This window comes from Festucalex cinctus, unplaced genomic scaffold, assembly GCF_051991245.1.
Source record: "Festucalex cinctus isolate MCC-2025b unplaced genomic scaffold, RoL_Fcin_1.0 HiC_scaffold_406, whole genome shotgun sequence".
Lineage (NCBI taxonomy): Eukaryota > Metazoa > Chordata > Actinopteri > Syngnathiformes > Syngnathidae > Festucalex > Festucalex cinctus.
In genome coordinates this window covers 1,302-15,338 of record NW_027520651.1, presented here as the reverse complement: position 1 = coordinate 15,338, position 14,037 = coordinate 1,302, and the positions used below count along the sequence as shown (strand labels likewise).

The 14,037-nt window shown below is 42.5% G+C and overlaps 1 long non-coding RNA gene across 1 annotated transcript; it reads left to right on the top strand.

Annotated features, from left to right (window-relative positions):
• The first annotated feature begins 714 nt into the window (after nucleotides 1-714).
• On the top strand, nucleotides 715-13,788 carry LOC144011763 (uncharacterized). Its single transcript, XR_013281992.1, has 3 exons — nucleotides 715-829; nucleotides 1,672-1,843; nucleotides 13,606-13,788. It is a non-coding gene; the product is annotated as an uncharacterized LOC144011763 (long non-coding RNA).
• The last annotated feature ends 249 nt before the right edge of the window (nucleotides 13,789-14,037 follow it).

Here is a 14,037-nt window from a genome sequence, read left to right as displayed (position 1 = left end):
TGATTGAGACAGTCTTTTCAAATATTTCTTTTGAAATTGACAATTGGTCCCATTTTATGGGTTTCTTTTTCAGCCTGAGCTAGATCTGACTTAAAGCTGTATTCACAAATTTGTTTGAATAGTAAATAATGATTTTAATTGAACTTTTCCCAGTAAGGCTCTACAGTATGCACAGCAGCTGCAAAGTGTAGGTGCAGATGTAATTGAATGACACGTGTCAGTCTTGCTTCAATAAAGCTGCTGATGCAGTAAGTATTGCTGATGAAGCAATTATAGTAGGACTGTGTAATTGGTTCTCTGCAGTGGAGTAGCTCCAAAGGTAAAAGTATAGACCTGACAGGCTTGTTATCTTTGTACATTTGTTCTTGTTTGTTGTAATTGCTAAATCAATTACATGGTCATGGTCATCTGGTTAGGTAAATTGTCCGATTGCTTCGTGGCATGTAAATCATTTCGGCAGGCATGTAAGAGATTATACTTTTAATGAGACATACTCCTCTCCAGATGTGTGTCTCTACATAATGTTTCACATATTGGGGTTCATATTTGTCAACAGCAGCTCAAATCAACACTTAATAATGAAGTAACACAAAAGAAGTAACAAATAATCTATTCAAGAGTGTTCATCAATTGCTGCAAAACTGAAACCAGATTACAATTTAGTGTGAGTTGATACTGATCATGTCCCGTGTGTATGCACTTTGTTGTCTGGCAGTGACTATGGATATGAGCGCCGTGGCAATGGGAACTGCAGGCCCTCCTTTTGGTTTAATCCATCCTTAACCTCCAAAAGTTGCAGTCTTGGTCAGAACTATCTCAACAGCACAGGGTGAGAACAGTCTGACTATCCTTTCTGCATTTTGCTAGCTTTATACAGAACCTTGTAAAGAATCATTAAATACCCCACCAAACAGCATACACCATGAGAGCAATTAATGTTATATTTTGTTACTGGATAAATAAATAAATAAATAAATAATAAAAATAAACAACCAAAGGAATTGAAATGCACATGCCAACTTCAACAATACAAACGTGCTATTTTTCTTTCTTTCTTTGTTTGTTTTCCAAAAAACTGTAACCTCTGAGATTTAAGTAAAATGTACCGTATTTTCCGCACTATAAGGCGCATCTTCAATGAATCACATATTTTTAAACTTTTTTCATATATAAGGCGCTACAGTAGAGGCTTGGGTTACGTTATGCATCCATTAGATGGTGCTGCGCTAAAGGGAATGTCAACAAAACAGTCAGATAGGTCAGTCAAACTTTATTAATAGATTACAAACCAGCTTTCTGACAACTCCATTCACTCCCAAAATGAATAAACAGCTGTTTTATTATTTTCTCTGAGGTAAAGTATTCGTATTAGCTAGCAATCCAAGATGGCGGGATCTTCTGCGCATGCGCGTCACCGATCGTGCAGGGTCACCGATAGCGTCTTGACAGCGAGACCTGTTGCGGCTCCATATTGATCCATATATAAGGCGCACTGGATTACAAGGCGCAGGGTCAGCTTTTGAAAAAATGAAGGCTCTTAGGTGCGCCTTATAGTGCGGAAAATACGGTAACACATTATTGCCGAGTCCAATGCTGATGTTTTTACAGACTGCCTGCATGCATGTCAAAATCAAAAACACAATTGAATTTTCAAGGTGTCTGTTTTTGAAGGTACCGCAAAGTGGTGTTGAATAACTGCACCAAGGGAGTAAAAGAAATGTATACAGCAAGAAGGCAACAATGTCCCAAGAAACCTCCAAGCGGACTTTTGCTGACCACCAAAGATGGTAAACTGACTGCCAACCTTGGCACTAACGTTACCTTCCTGGTTCATCTCGATGAGGTGAGAACACATGATCCCAACACAACACATGTTTAGCCGTTGAAGAGCGTCACTACATTCTTGAATTCATTAATTGCCATATGTGACTTAAGTCATCCATGAAAATCAAAACTTTCCGTGCCAATGTTGTGTTATATCGCATTGGGAGAGGTTGATATGAAAGAAAACAATGACAAAAGAACAAAAAAGCAAACAAGGTCCTTTTGGAGGAAGTGCAAAAATGGCATTCAACGTGACAGCCAAAACTGGGCTTAAACTACAAACGGAAACTCACAGCGAGAGGAACAGAAGCATCAGACACAATGAACCGACAAAGACAGAAAGAAAGCAGCAAAGTAAATACAATTACTGTACAAGCAAACTGATGAGATGAGGAGCACCTGGATAAGAAACAAATAGCTGAGGCAGCAGATTTGAAGACACGAGGAACGAGATTGATAAGCACAGGTGGAAACAATAAAATGAAAAAAATAACAAGCAACGGAATACATGAACCACAAGAAAACAAGACAACATGATAAAAGCAAATAGAAGTCTAAACAAAAACAGATCATGATTTAAAAGAAAAAAAGCCTTGTATAAATAAGAAAAGGCTTCCGAGTTACCCCACAATTTTTTCAGTTGCATCCAGGCTCTAGGCTTTTTATGCTACGACTTCTTATTGAGGCCATTTTGTTGTTGATTTAGCAACCCCTTATTTTTCCTGCCATTTTTACTGAAAACGCCTAAAAACGGTGCATCCAAAGTAAATTTGAAGCTGTTCTTGAACCATTTGGACTATCAGAATAGTGTTGGCCTCTTTTTGAAGATAACACTTTGAATGTTTCTCCCAAACAGGTGGAATTGTTTAAGTGCTACTAGCACTGAGTGATGGAAGTTTGAATTAAAAAAAAAAGAAAAAAGACAAATTTTATGTTCATCTAATTATTTTTCACAAAATCTGCCTTGCAAACAAATGTAGAATGTAAAATGGCCTTGAAAACACTACAGGATCAAAGCTTGAAGTCTTCCCTAATTCCATTTCAAGTTGACAATAATATTACATAAAATGAGCATTTTATACAGGATTTTCCAAAACGGGTCCAGGTGAGCAAAAGTGTGCCATTTAGGTGACCCTTGGAAGCCGAGGTCAAGTCTGAAAAAAATTCACACATTAAATCAAAGCACGCACATCAAAGAGATATGTCCCTTTTGCTTCAACTTCCTCAATGGACCACTATTCTAGTACGAATAGATTAGTATGATAAACTATGTAAATTGTTGCCCATTCGGCATCCATTGCAGCCTGATCATCCTGGAAGGGGGATTTCCACTTCTACAGCCCCTTCTCAAGGTTTTTTGTTGTTGTTGTTTTGTTTTTGGGTTTTTTTCCTTGCCCTTTTGTGCTTTGATCAGGGAATGCCGTTGCTATTTGTCAACTGTGGGCATGTGAAGCCCTTTAAGATTTTTGAGTGATTCCTGTATAAATAAACTTGACTTGACTTGCCATGACGCCTATAAACGTACTATGATGTTCTGTGCTGCCATGACCATAGCACAGCTGGCTTTAGACAAAAACAAAAAGGCAAACGACCTCGACTTATTCAGAATTTCATTGGCTGTTCAATATGCCAATCACCATGAGGTGTTGCTGTGACGACTTCATGAGTCGTACGAGGGAGGACCTTTTACGTACAATGTCATTGGTCATGACAGATAAAAGATTAAAGGGCACGTGTGGAAGAAAAATTTTTTTACGGAATACTTTAACTGGACCCTTTTCGATGTTTGAGGACCAGTTTGGATGGATTGCACATGTTGGGAATGTTTTCCATCTACGATTGTCTGTCTTAAATGCTCACTGAGCCTGCAAATATGATTGTATCTTGAAATGTTGGGCTTCATTCAAATCTCCAGAAGCTCAGCTTTGAAATGATGTATAACATGTCCGGGCAAGTACCCAGCTGGCGACATGCGTTGCCCAGCTTTTTTTTTTTTTTTTTTTTTCAAAAAAAGCCACTGGCCACTCTGAATGTTAAGGGTGATTTTGAGTCATATTTATAGTAGGGATGTAATGATATCCAAATGCAATATTATTACGATATGAACCTCATGATACGATAATTATCACGATATTGTGAGGTGGGTGGCAATATTATTAAAAACTCACGATAAAAGCTGTATAAAAGCTCACAATATTGTTAAAAACAAAACATATTGGCGGGGTGGGGGACACAGTATTGGGTTTTTGTACATACCATCAGTGACAACGAAATAGGCTTGGCCAGTTATTTTACTGTCATTTTTTTTTTTTTAATCATGAACGCAGAAAATCACTTGGTGATTCAATAAAAAGTCGTGAACAATGAACCAGCCACTAATGGCTAGTGGCTACCTTAAACAGATTTTCCTTTTTCGGTGAAATGTACGAGTTTAGGCGGCACGGTGGTCGAGTGGTTAGCACGTCCGCCTCCCAGTTCTGAGGACTCGGGTTCAGGCTCCGGCCTTCCTGGGTGGAGTTTGCATGTTCTCCCCGTGCCCGCGTGGGTCTTCTCCGGGTACTCCGGTCTCCTCCCACATTCCAAAGACATGCATGGCAGGATAATTGGGCGCTCTGAATTGTCCCTAGGTGTGCTTGTGAGTGTGGATGGTTGTTCGTCTCTGTGTGTCCTGTGATTGGCTGGCAACCAGTCCCCCGCCTACTGCCCAGAGCCAGCTGAGATAGACTCCAGCACCCCCCGCGACCCTTGTGAGGAATAAGCAGTCCAGAAAATGGATGGATGGATGGATGGATGGCTGGATGGATGGATGTACGAGTTAAATCTGAAACAACTGTAAACCTATTGGGGAAGTCAAGTCACTTGATGTGATTCCCTATGCAAACAATTTCAAGTTGGCTACAACACCACCGCGTAGGAACAAATAAACATGTGCAACATAAATACAAAATAGTCTGCTGGAACAATCTAAGTCAACATTACAACGGTGTAGTTGTGTAACAACTGTGCAAATATTTTTAAGTTATTATATTTTTAAGTTATTATATTTTTTTTATGTAACTGAACTATCTTGTTCCGTATTCGTGTTATTTAGATGTTAAACTTAAATATTTTCAGTCTACACCAAATTAACCTCATCACTATACCAAGCATTACATTTGATTTTGTTTACATAAAATAAATGTTCTACATCATGCTGCTGGATATTATTAATATTATACTGAGTTCTTGCTCAGATATAGGACAACTGAATTATGAAAGGTCAAACAAAAATGATGAGAAACCTTAATGGACAAGGTGAATGCAAGATAAGATATCCTGTTCTGTCTTCTAACGCCTCTTTGTAGTGATTACAGTCATGCTGCAGTTGGTCCCTCTCGGTTAATTCCTATGTGATTCTGGTACATTTTTCAACACTTTAGAACTCTTGTCTGCCTGTTCTGTGTTTTACACATCAGTTACATTTGGGAGATGTTCCACAGTTTCTGTAATTTTCCCCAAAGGAAATAGTCGATGAACATGCTGAACCAGTTTCACAGTTACAAGAGCAGGAAAATCCTCAGTTAAAATATTAGCTACATAATTTGCATTGACTTTTATAGATGACACCACATTTCAACTTAAAGCCCGGTACACAAATGAGAAGAATCTTTCTTTGTGGTATGAGGTACACCTGTCGCCATGGGCCATAGGGGCCCTCCAAGTTGCTTTGTACATCAATCAATCAATGGATCATTCAATCAATGGATCATTCAATCAATCAATCAATCAATCAATCAATCAAAACTTTATTGATATAGCACCTTTCATACATTCAAAATGCAACTCAAAGTTCTGAACATCCATAATACAATAAAAAGAAAAAGCCACCTCTCCCCCCCACATCCCAATGATCGTACCCACAGACACACCCAAAACACAACAGACACATGAAAACCATAACATGGCGGGGCACAGAAGTACCCCGTAAAGAAAGGTACCTTGATGAATATGAGTCAGTGTTGCACAAATAGAGTATAGGATTATCAAACCTATGTATCAGCCAACTTCCAATAACAGAAAAAGCCAAAAAACGAGCAAACTAGGAGACTGGTGGCTGAGGAATTTGGAGCTTCTAGTCAATATATTTACTTCTTTACAACTATTGAAATGTGAACAAAGATAGCAATGGGATTTAGCATTACCAAAGGTTTTACCACAACCACCGACCACCTTATTGACTAGTGTGGTTCATACATTTTTAATTGAAAATTAAACGGCTACATTTGTAGTATCACACCATCCAACATGATCAAATGTGAGATAAAGTGACGTTTCGCATTGTGTTTGAACGCAGCATTCGAGTATTGGTTTGAGGGATGACACTCTTCAGTGTCACTGGACATAATGTTAAGTGTCTGCTGTGCTATGTAAATCTTAAATGTAAATTACAAAGTAGATTAACAAAAAGAATGCACAGAATTTTTTTTAAATATAAAAAATTTGTGAAGAATTTCAGGAGTTTCCCCAAACCGTTTTAGGTCTGTCCCCCACTTCACTTCCTTCCCCCCCCAAAAAAAAACCTTTCGCCCAATAGGATCTGTGCATGTCTGTCATCTGCACCCTCCATGCAAAGCTTGGACACATCATTGGACAATGAGGAGCAAAGTGACATCAGAGGCGCCGCGCTTGTTTGCATGCCATCTTATTACAGTTCTTAACGATGCCTCCAGTGTCATATCTTTTTGACATTTAGACAAAGGTGACATGAAATAGCCCCAGAACACTCAACCAAAGCTCTTCAGCTTCACACTTGGAACTGCACATACACGTGCACACAAACACTGCGTGCAGATCAGCATGTAGTGGCAGATGTGAATCCCAGAGGAATCTGGAAATGCAGTTGAAGATTCACTACCCATACATGCATCATATGGTGGTATTTTGTGTATTTACACTTCTGCACTCATGCATTCACAGCCACTTTGATTAACAGTATGTGCAGCCTAATAGAAATATTGATATCCAGGATTTATTTTTGACCAAATCAATATTTAACACATTACATTTATTTAGCATATATATTTACGACTGTCATGTCTCTGTTTCAGTTGCCTGTGTTTTTTTTTTGTTTTTTTTTTGCAGTCTTTTGGGGAGCTAGGAGTGCTGATCAGTGGTTCTCAACCTTTTTTCATTGATGTACAAATATTTTGTTCAGCCAAGTACCCCCTAACCAGCGCAAAAAGGATGTTTCATTGAAAAACAGACAAGACTTAAAATAGTGTTTTACATCATTGTCTGATTTAGCAAACTTAGGATCATCATTTGTATAGTTGTTTCTCTTGAACTTTTGGGAAATAAATAGATGAGAGAGAGAGAGAGAGAGAGAGAGAGAGAGAGAGAGAGAGAGATTGCATTCACTTGGGAAAAAAAAAATTCTGACTAATTTTGGGGGGAGCTTTACTGAATATTTTTTTCTATCGTCGAAAAATATTCAGAAAAACGGGGGGAGGGGAAATATTCAGGAGGAAAAATTACTCCGAAAAACAAGGGAAAAAAATGGAAACGGGATGGAATTCATCCATCCATCTATCCATTTTCTTGACTGCTTATTCCTCACAAGGGTCGCGGGGGGTGCTGGAACCTATCCCAGCCGGCTCTGAGCAGTAGGCGGGGTACATCTTGAACTGGTTGCCAGCCAATCTCAGGACACATAGAGATGAACGACCATCCACACTCACAACCACACCTAAGGACAAATTGAGCGCCCAGTTAACCTGCCATGCATGTCTTTGGAATGTGGGAGGAGACCGGAGTACCTGGAGAAGACCCACGCAGGCACGGGGAGAACATGCAAACTCCACCTGTCACGCCGCCACCTGCGTGACAGGCCATGCTTTTATTTTGTTATCCATGTTTCCTGTATTATTGTGAAAATCCTAACTCTCCTATCACTCCAGGTCACTTACCCTTCCTGCCGCTCCATAATCACCGGTCCCCGCCCATGATTACGAACACCTGCCACCAATCAGACTGACAATAAAAGCCACCCACATTCTACCCTCAGTGCCGAAGTGTCAGTTAGTGCATGGAAGCGTCCCACAGTCCTCGAGTCCTTGTTCCTGTTGCCTTGTTGTTTTGCCTTGTTTTTGTGCCTTATCCTCCACAGCGGAGCGCCCTTAGTTACCCCTTGTGCCTTGAGCCTTGTTTCCTCCCTAGCGGAGCGCCTTTTGTTGTCCCCTGTACCTTTTGCCTGTTTTTTCCTCCCCAGTGGAGCGTTTTTAGTTCTCCACTTTTTGATCCCCCTTTCTCCTCTCAGTGTGAGAGGAGACAGCTGCTGACCGGCAATAAATCTGTTGCCTTTGTGGCCTACCTTTATCCTGCGTCTGAGTCCTACCTCTCCTCGTCGTGTCAGTACACTTCGGCCAGCATGGACCCAGCAGGAAAGGTCGAGGCTGCGCTGCAGAGCCTAGAGGTCCGGCTTGCCAACCAGGAAAAGATTCAGCAAGCCGTGATTTCGGAGCTGAAGGAGCTGTCGAGCCAGGTCCAAGGACTGGTGAGCCAATCGCGGCGTCGGGCTCCAGCCCCCACCGGACAGCTACCCCTCCCCGAACTCTCTGTCCCGACCACGTCATTCACCGGGGTAGGATTGAGACTGGCCTCCCCAGAACGATACTCCGGTGAACCTGGACAATGTCAGACCTTTCTCACGGAGTGTGACATCCGTTTTGAACACTCACCACAGGCATTTTCCACAGCTCGGTCCCGGGTAGCCTTCATGGTGTCCCACCTGACTGGACGAGCTAAGACCTGGGCAACCGCGGAATGGGCCAGGGGCTCCTCGGTCTGCCAGAATGTACAGGATTTTCAAGCCGCCTTGCGCCAGGTCTTTGATCCCGACAACAATGACCGAGAGAAGGCACGAGCATTGAGCCGGCTCCAACAAGGCAAAGAACCCGTCAACGATTACGCAATCCATTTTCGCACCTTGGCCACAAACAGTGGCTGGAATTCCACAGCATTACAGGACCATTTTCTGAAAGGACTCTCACCCGCCATCCAAGAACTCCTGATACCCGTGGACCTTCCCACCGACTTGGATGCTCTGATCTCCCTAGCGATCCGGGCTGATCATCGTCGACGGGAGTTGACCAAGTCCAGCGGGCACCATAGAAGGGTAGAACCAACCCCCTTGTCATCGCCAATGGAAATTGAAATACCACAGCTCATCTTGCCTCCCCGACCTGCGCCAAGGGAAGTGCGGAACGTCGAGGAGGAACCCATGCAGCTTGGTCGGGCCCAGTTAACCACAGAGGAGCGACAGCGTCGCCGCCAAGAAGGCCGCTGCTTCTACTGTGGTGAACTTGGTCATCTGGTGGGAACTTGCACCGTGAAAAGAGGTTCACCGGTGAGTTTCCCGTCACCCCGACCTGTTAAGACACAACGAATCACGCAAGCCCAGATACGCCACCATGCTATGACCATTGACATGCCAGCACTCATCGACTCCGGTTCCGACGAGAGCCTCATGGACTGGGGCCTCGTTGAGCAAGTACGAGCCACCACCGAACCCCTTCCCCGGATCATCCAGGCCAGAGCCCTGAATGGCAAGGAGCTCTTCAACATCACCCACATCACCGAACCCCTGGAAGTACAAATTGGACAACATGTCGAGAATCTCCGTTTCCACGTAATCCAAGCTTCGTCTCCCACTTTGGTACTGGGATATCCTTGGCTACGTCAACACAACCCCCGAATTGACTGGAACTCCGGGAATATACTGGATTGGGGAAAAGATTGTAGGGATCACGTTTTGGACCAATCAGCGACCAGTGCATCCTCAGCCGCAGTCAACCTGGTCACCCTTGAGTCTCTCGCTCCTGAACCTCGCCAGTCAACGCCTCAAGCCCCCGAGTCTCGCCGGGCGCATCTCCAAGACCCTGAGCCACACCAAGTCTCTGCATCATGTCACGCCAAGTCTCTGCATCAGGTCACGCCAAGTCTCTGCATCAAGCCGACCAAGCCAAAGCCGACCAAGCCAAAGCCGACCAAGTCTGCCAAGCCTGCCACGCCAGGCCTGCCACGCCACGTCATGTCTGCCACGCCTGTCACGCCAAGTCTGCCCCGTCTGCCAAGCCTGCCACGTCTCGCCAAGTCTGCCAAGCCTGTCACGCCAATTCTGCCACGTTTGCCAAGCCTGCCACGCCTCGTCAAGTCTGCCAAGCTTGCCACGCCACGTCTGCTACGCCTCGCCAAGTCACGTCAAGTCCGCCCGCGGACTCTTCTATCGGGAACATCCTGAACGGCCCCTTGTCTGGCTTCATGGTCGCCCTCCTGGACTGCCCTTTTGTCTGGGACGGAGGGGTGGGCCGTGTTCCCACCTCCGTGCCCCCTTCCGCCCGCCCTTGTTTTTGGACTCTATGGGTCGGATGGCCGTCAGGAGCCGGCCATTGAGGGGGGGGTACTGTCACGCCGCCACCTGCGTGACAGGCCATGCTTTTATTTTGTTATCCATGTTTCCTGTATTATTGTGAAAATCCTAACTCTCCTATCACTCCAGGTCACTTACCCTTCCTGCCGCTCCATAATCACCGGTCCCCGCCCATGATTACGAACACCTGCCACCAATCAGACTGACAATAAAAGCCACCCACATTCTACCCTCAGTGCCGAAGTGTCACAGTTAGTGCATGGAAGCGTCCCACAGTCCTCGAGTCCTTGTTCCTGTTGCCTTGTTGTTTTGCCTTGTTTTTGTGCCTTATCCTCCACAGCGGAGCGCCCTTAGTTACCCCTTGTGCCTTGAGCCTTGTTTCCTCCCTAGCGGAGCGCCTTTTGTTGTCCCCTGTACCTTTTGCCTGTTTTTTCCTCCCCAGTGGAGCGTTTTTAGTTCTCCACTTTTTGATCCCCCTTTCTCCTCTCAGTGTGAGAGGAGACAGCTGCTGACCGGCAATAAATCTGTTGCCTTTGTGGCCTACCTTTATCCTGCGTCTGAGTCCTACCTCTCCTCGTCGTGTCACCACCCAGGAAGGCCGGAGCCTGGATTCGAACCGGAGTCCTCAGAACTGGGAGGAGGACGTGCTAACCAGTCAACCACTGTGCTGCCCGGGGTAGAAATTATCCCCCCCCCCCAAAAAAAAGAAAAATATACTCCAAAAAACAGAAGCTCGTGCTGTTTTGTTTTTGTTTTTTGTTTTCTTAACCTCTGAATTCTAAGTGACTTGTTGCAGACTCGCTAATGGCAGACACATTCCCGCAAACCTCCAATGTACCTTCAACTATATCACTTACTGGCTCAGTTAAGGTAAGTATGCGAACATGTCAATCGTTCGGCATGATTTTAGTGAGCTAACAGTTACGTTTCTACGGAAGCATATTGCATGCGGAAAAGTGTCCTCCATTAGCGAATCTGCAACAAGTCATTTGGAGTTCAGAGGTAAAAAAAAAATAAAATAAATGCTCAGAAAAACAGAAGCTGGTGCTGTTTTTCGTAATATTTTTTTCTGCTTTAAAAAAACAAAAATGCCCCTGTTCTGAATAATTCTCCCGTCCATTGTTTTTTTTTTAAATATTTTTGTAATGACAGAAAAAAAATGCAGTACAACAGAAAAATAAATCAGCAAAACAGAAAATTAAATACAAATTACACACAAAAAATAAAAGCTCCCCAAAAAATGTGTCTGAAAAACAGGAATTTCCCAAAACCCCCAAGTGAATGCACTATGTTTCTGTACTGGAGTGCCTTCACTGCTGAGCTCAAACTACACGATTTTTTTTGTCTTTCACGACAGTCGCACCGTCACATTACCCGATTTTTTATTATTTTTTTTATTGTATCAAACACTGAAATATTATATTGTGTTTGAGTAATTTCTATACTGCTGAAATGATTTGTGGAGGTGATAAGTACAGAAGTGCACATGTAGGCCTACATTTAGTGAGAAGTGCTCGCCGGTGGGATTTCATTGGCAGCCTCCATGCAGCATGTTTTTTTTTTTTTCTTTCCCTCCTCAAAATAGAAGAACCTGAATGAAGATGTAGTGTGAGCTAAATTATTGCAATAGACCTACTTGATGACGCCATCTAGAGCATATATGTTGCTCATATACTGTAAATGGCAACAAATCAAATGTGCGCAGTGTGTGCGCTTCTCCATGCAGCAGCAGCACTGCAGCGGGTCAATTATTTTCTTTTTTTCAGTTTGCACCTGTCTGGCCCCATGCATGAGATATCCAAGGGAGTAAATAAATAAATAAATAAATAAACAAAAGAGCTATAAAGTTCTGTTCAGTGTCTGATTGACGTTTAGCTCCCTCTCGCTATTGGTTAATGCTGCAGAACAGAAAGAACAATAACGTAGGTATGTCACATTGTGCACATTGCCGTAGTGTTGCTGCCATGGTAAGACTATTGTGTAACTAACACACCGCACTGGCAATGAATGGCCATGATTGAAGTCAACTGTAGCTCAGCCCCCACTCTTGTAAAGTCACCCGCCAATACTCATCTGCAAAATTACCAATATCGGGTCGAAAGCCCGTATCCCACCGAGAATTTGCTATGGTAGTGAATGATGATTTCACGTGAAGGTTCGTGAGGGTTTGTTCAAGATCGCAAGCATTCACCAAATGCTCGCCAACAGTTTGAATTGTTTTTTCTTGTTGCAATGTTTGCATCATTCCTGTGTTTATAATCTTCTGCCGTTTGCAGCGCATTCATTCCTATCGGCCACCACAGACTTTGAACTGGTCGTTTGCAAACACATACAGAGCAACATTTACTCACACATTATCAACTATGGGCAATTATATTTTCAAATAAACTTGGTGTTTTGTTTGTTTGTTTGTTTGTTTGTTTGTTTGTTTGTTTGTTTGTTTGTTTGTTTGCTTGCTTGCTTGTTTGTTTTGAAAACCCATGCAAGCATGCGCTAACTACATGTTTCATCATGCTGCCATGAAGTCTATATCACATAATCATGTTAGATTTTATTAAGGTGAGTAATGACTAAAATCCTTCAACCTTTATTTTCATTTGCATTCTCTGACCTTTTGACTTTCCGTTTTTTCATAGTGCCAATTTAGATGAAATCACATAAGCCTAAATTATATAATTTGTACAAAGGACAAAGCTTAGTCTTGTCTTCAATTGTAGCCAATTACAAGCATGACTGCATGATTACACAGATTTTATCTGCAAGAACAGAATATTTTTCACTCCCTAAAAAGCACAGCAGAAACAGTGCATATGATTTTATACTACACCAGATACTTTATTGTATTATCTTGTCCGGTCTAAATGCTACGTTTGTACATGTTATTATAAGGGTCCACTTACAGTGAAGCTGAGCCAAATCCACCTCAGCTAATACTGATTTGTTTATGAAGTACATTTAATTGCATTTTCAATGGTGCCATGTTCCTGCTTAGTAATTGCTGATTCACTAACAGTGTTTTTCGTCTTATAAATTCTGTGATTCTGAGAGTGAAGTTAAATCTGTGAAGGAGAGCATAGCCACTTCTGGGTAGGAATTCTGTGTCCTTCAAAATGACCTACAGTTGTGTTCTTCTGGGTGTGCACATGTCAAAATGTATCAAATGTCACAAAAATTCAGTTGATCTCATTTCACTTTCAACAAGTCATTTTATCCTGTGTATTTAATATTCTAATGGTTTACCTTGTTTTGAAATATTGCAGTAAATGTGCCCATCGAGTGTGCATATACTCGTGCGTCCTTCTACAAGAAAGATAATATACAGTAGCATAATCCCATTTAATTTTTGACCAAATTACCCTTGTGCTGTCTTTCAGGGTGATTCTCTACGGACGAACATCCAACTAGATTTTGGCGATGGCATAGCCGTGTCATATTCGAACCTCAGCTGGGCTGAAGAGGGCATCAAACATGTCTACAAGTCTGCAGGGATATTTTGTGTCACAGCTCTGGCAGAAAACTCCCTGGGTTATGACACAACAACACTCTATCTGCATGTCACGTGTAAGTGTCTACATTGTCGGAAAGTACATGTTTATTGCATTTGTAAATTACACGCAATAAAATGATGTTCTTTTTACTGTCATTTCATTGAAAAGCTATTGAATCCCAATGAGAGGTTAGGAATTACATAATTATAGATTTAGCTAATTTAAAATACATTGTAAAACACATTACATTTTTAACAGTTGCTATAGTAATGAAAAAATACAGCGGCAAACTGTTTAACAGCATTCTTTAATGATTAA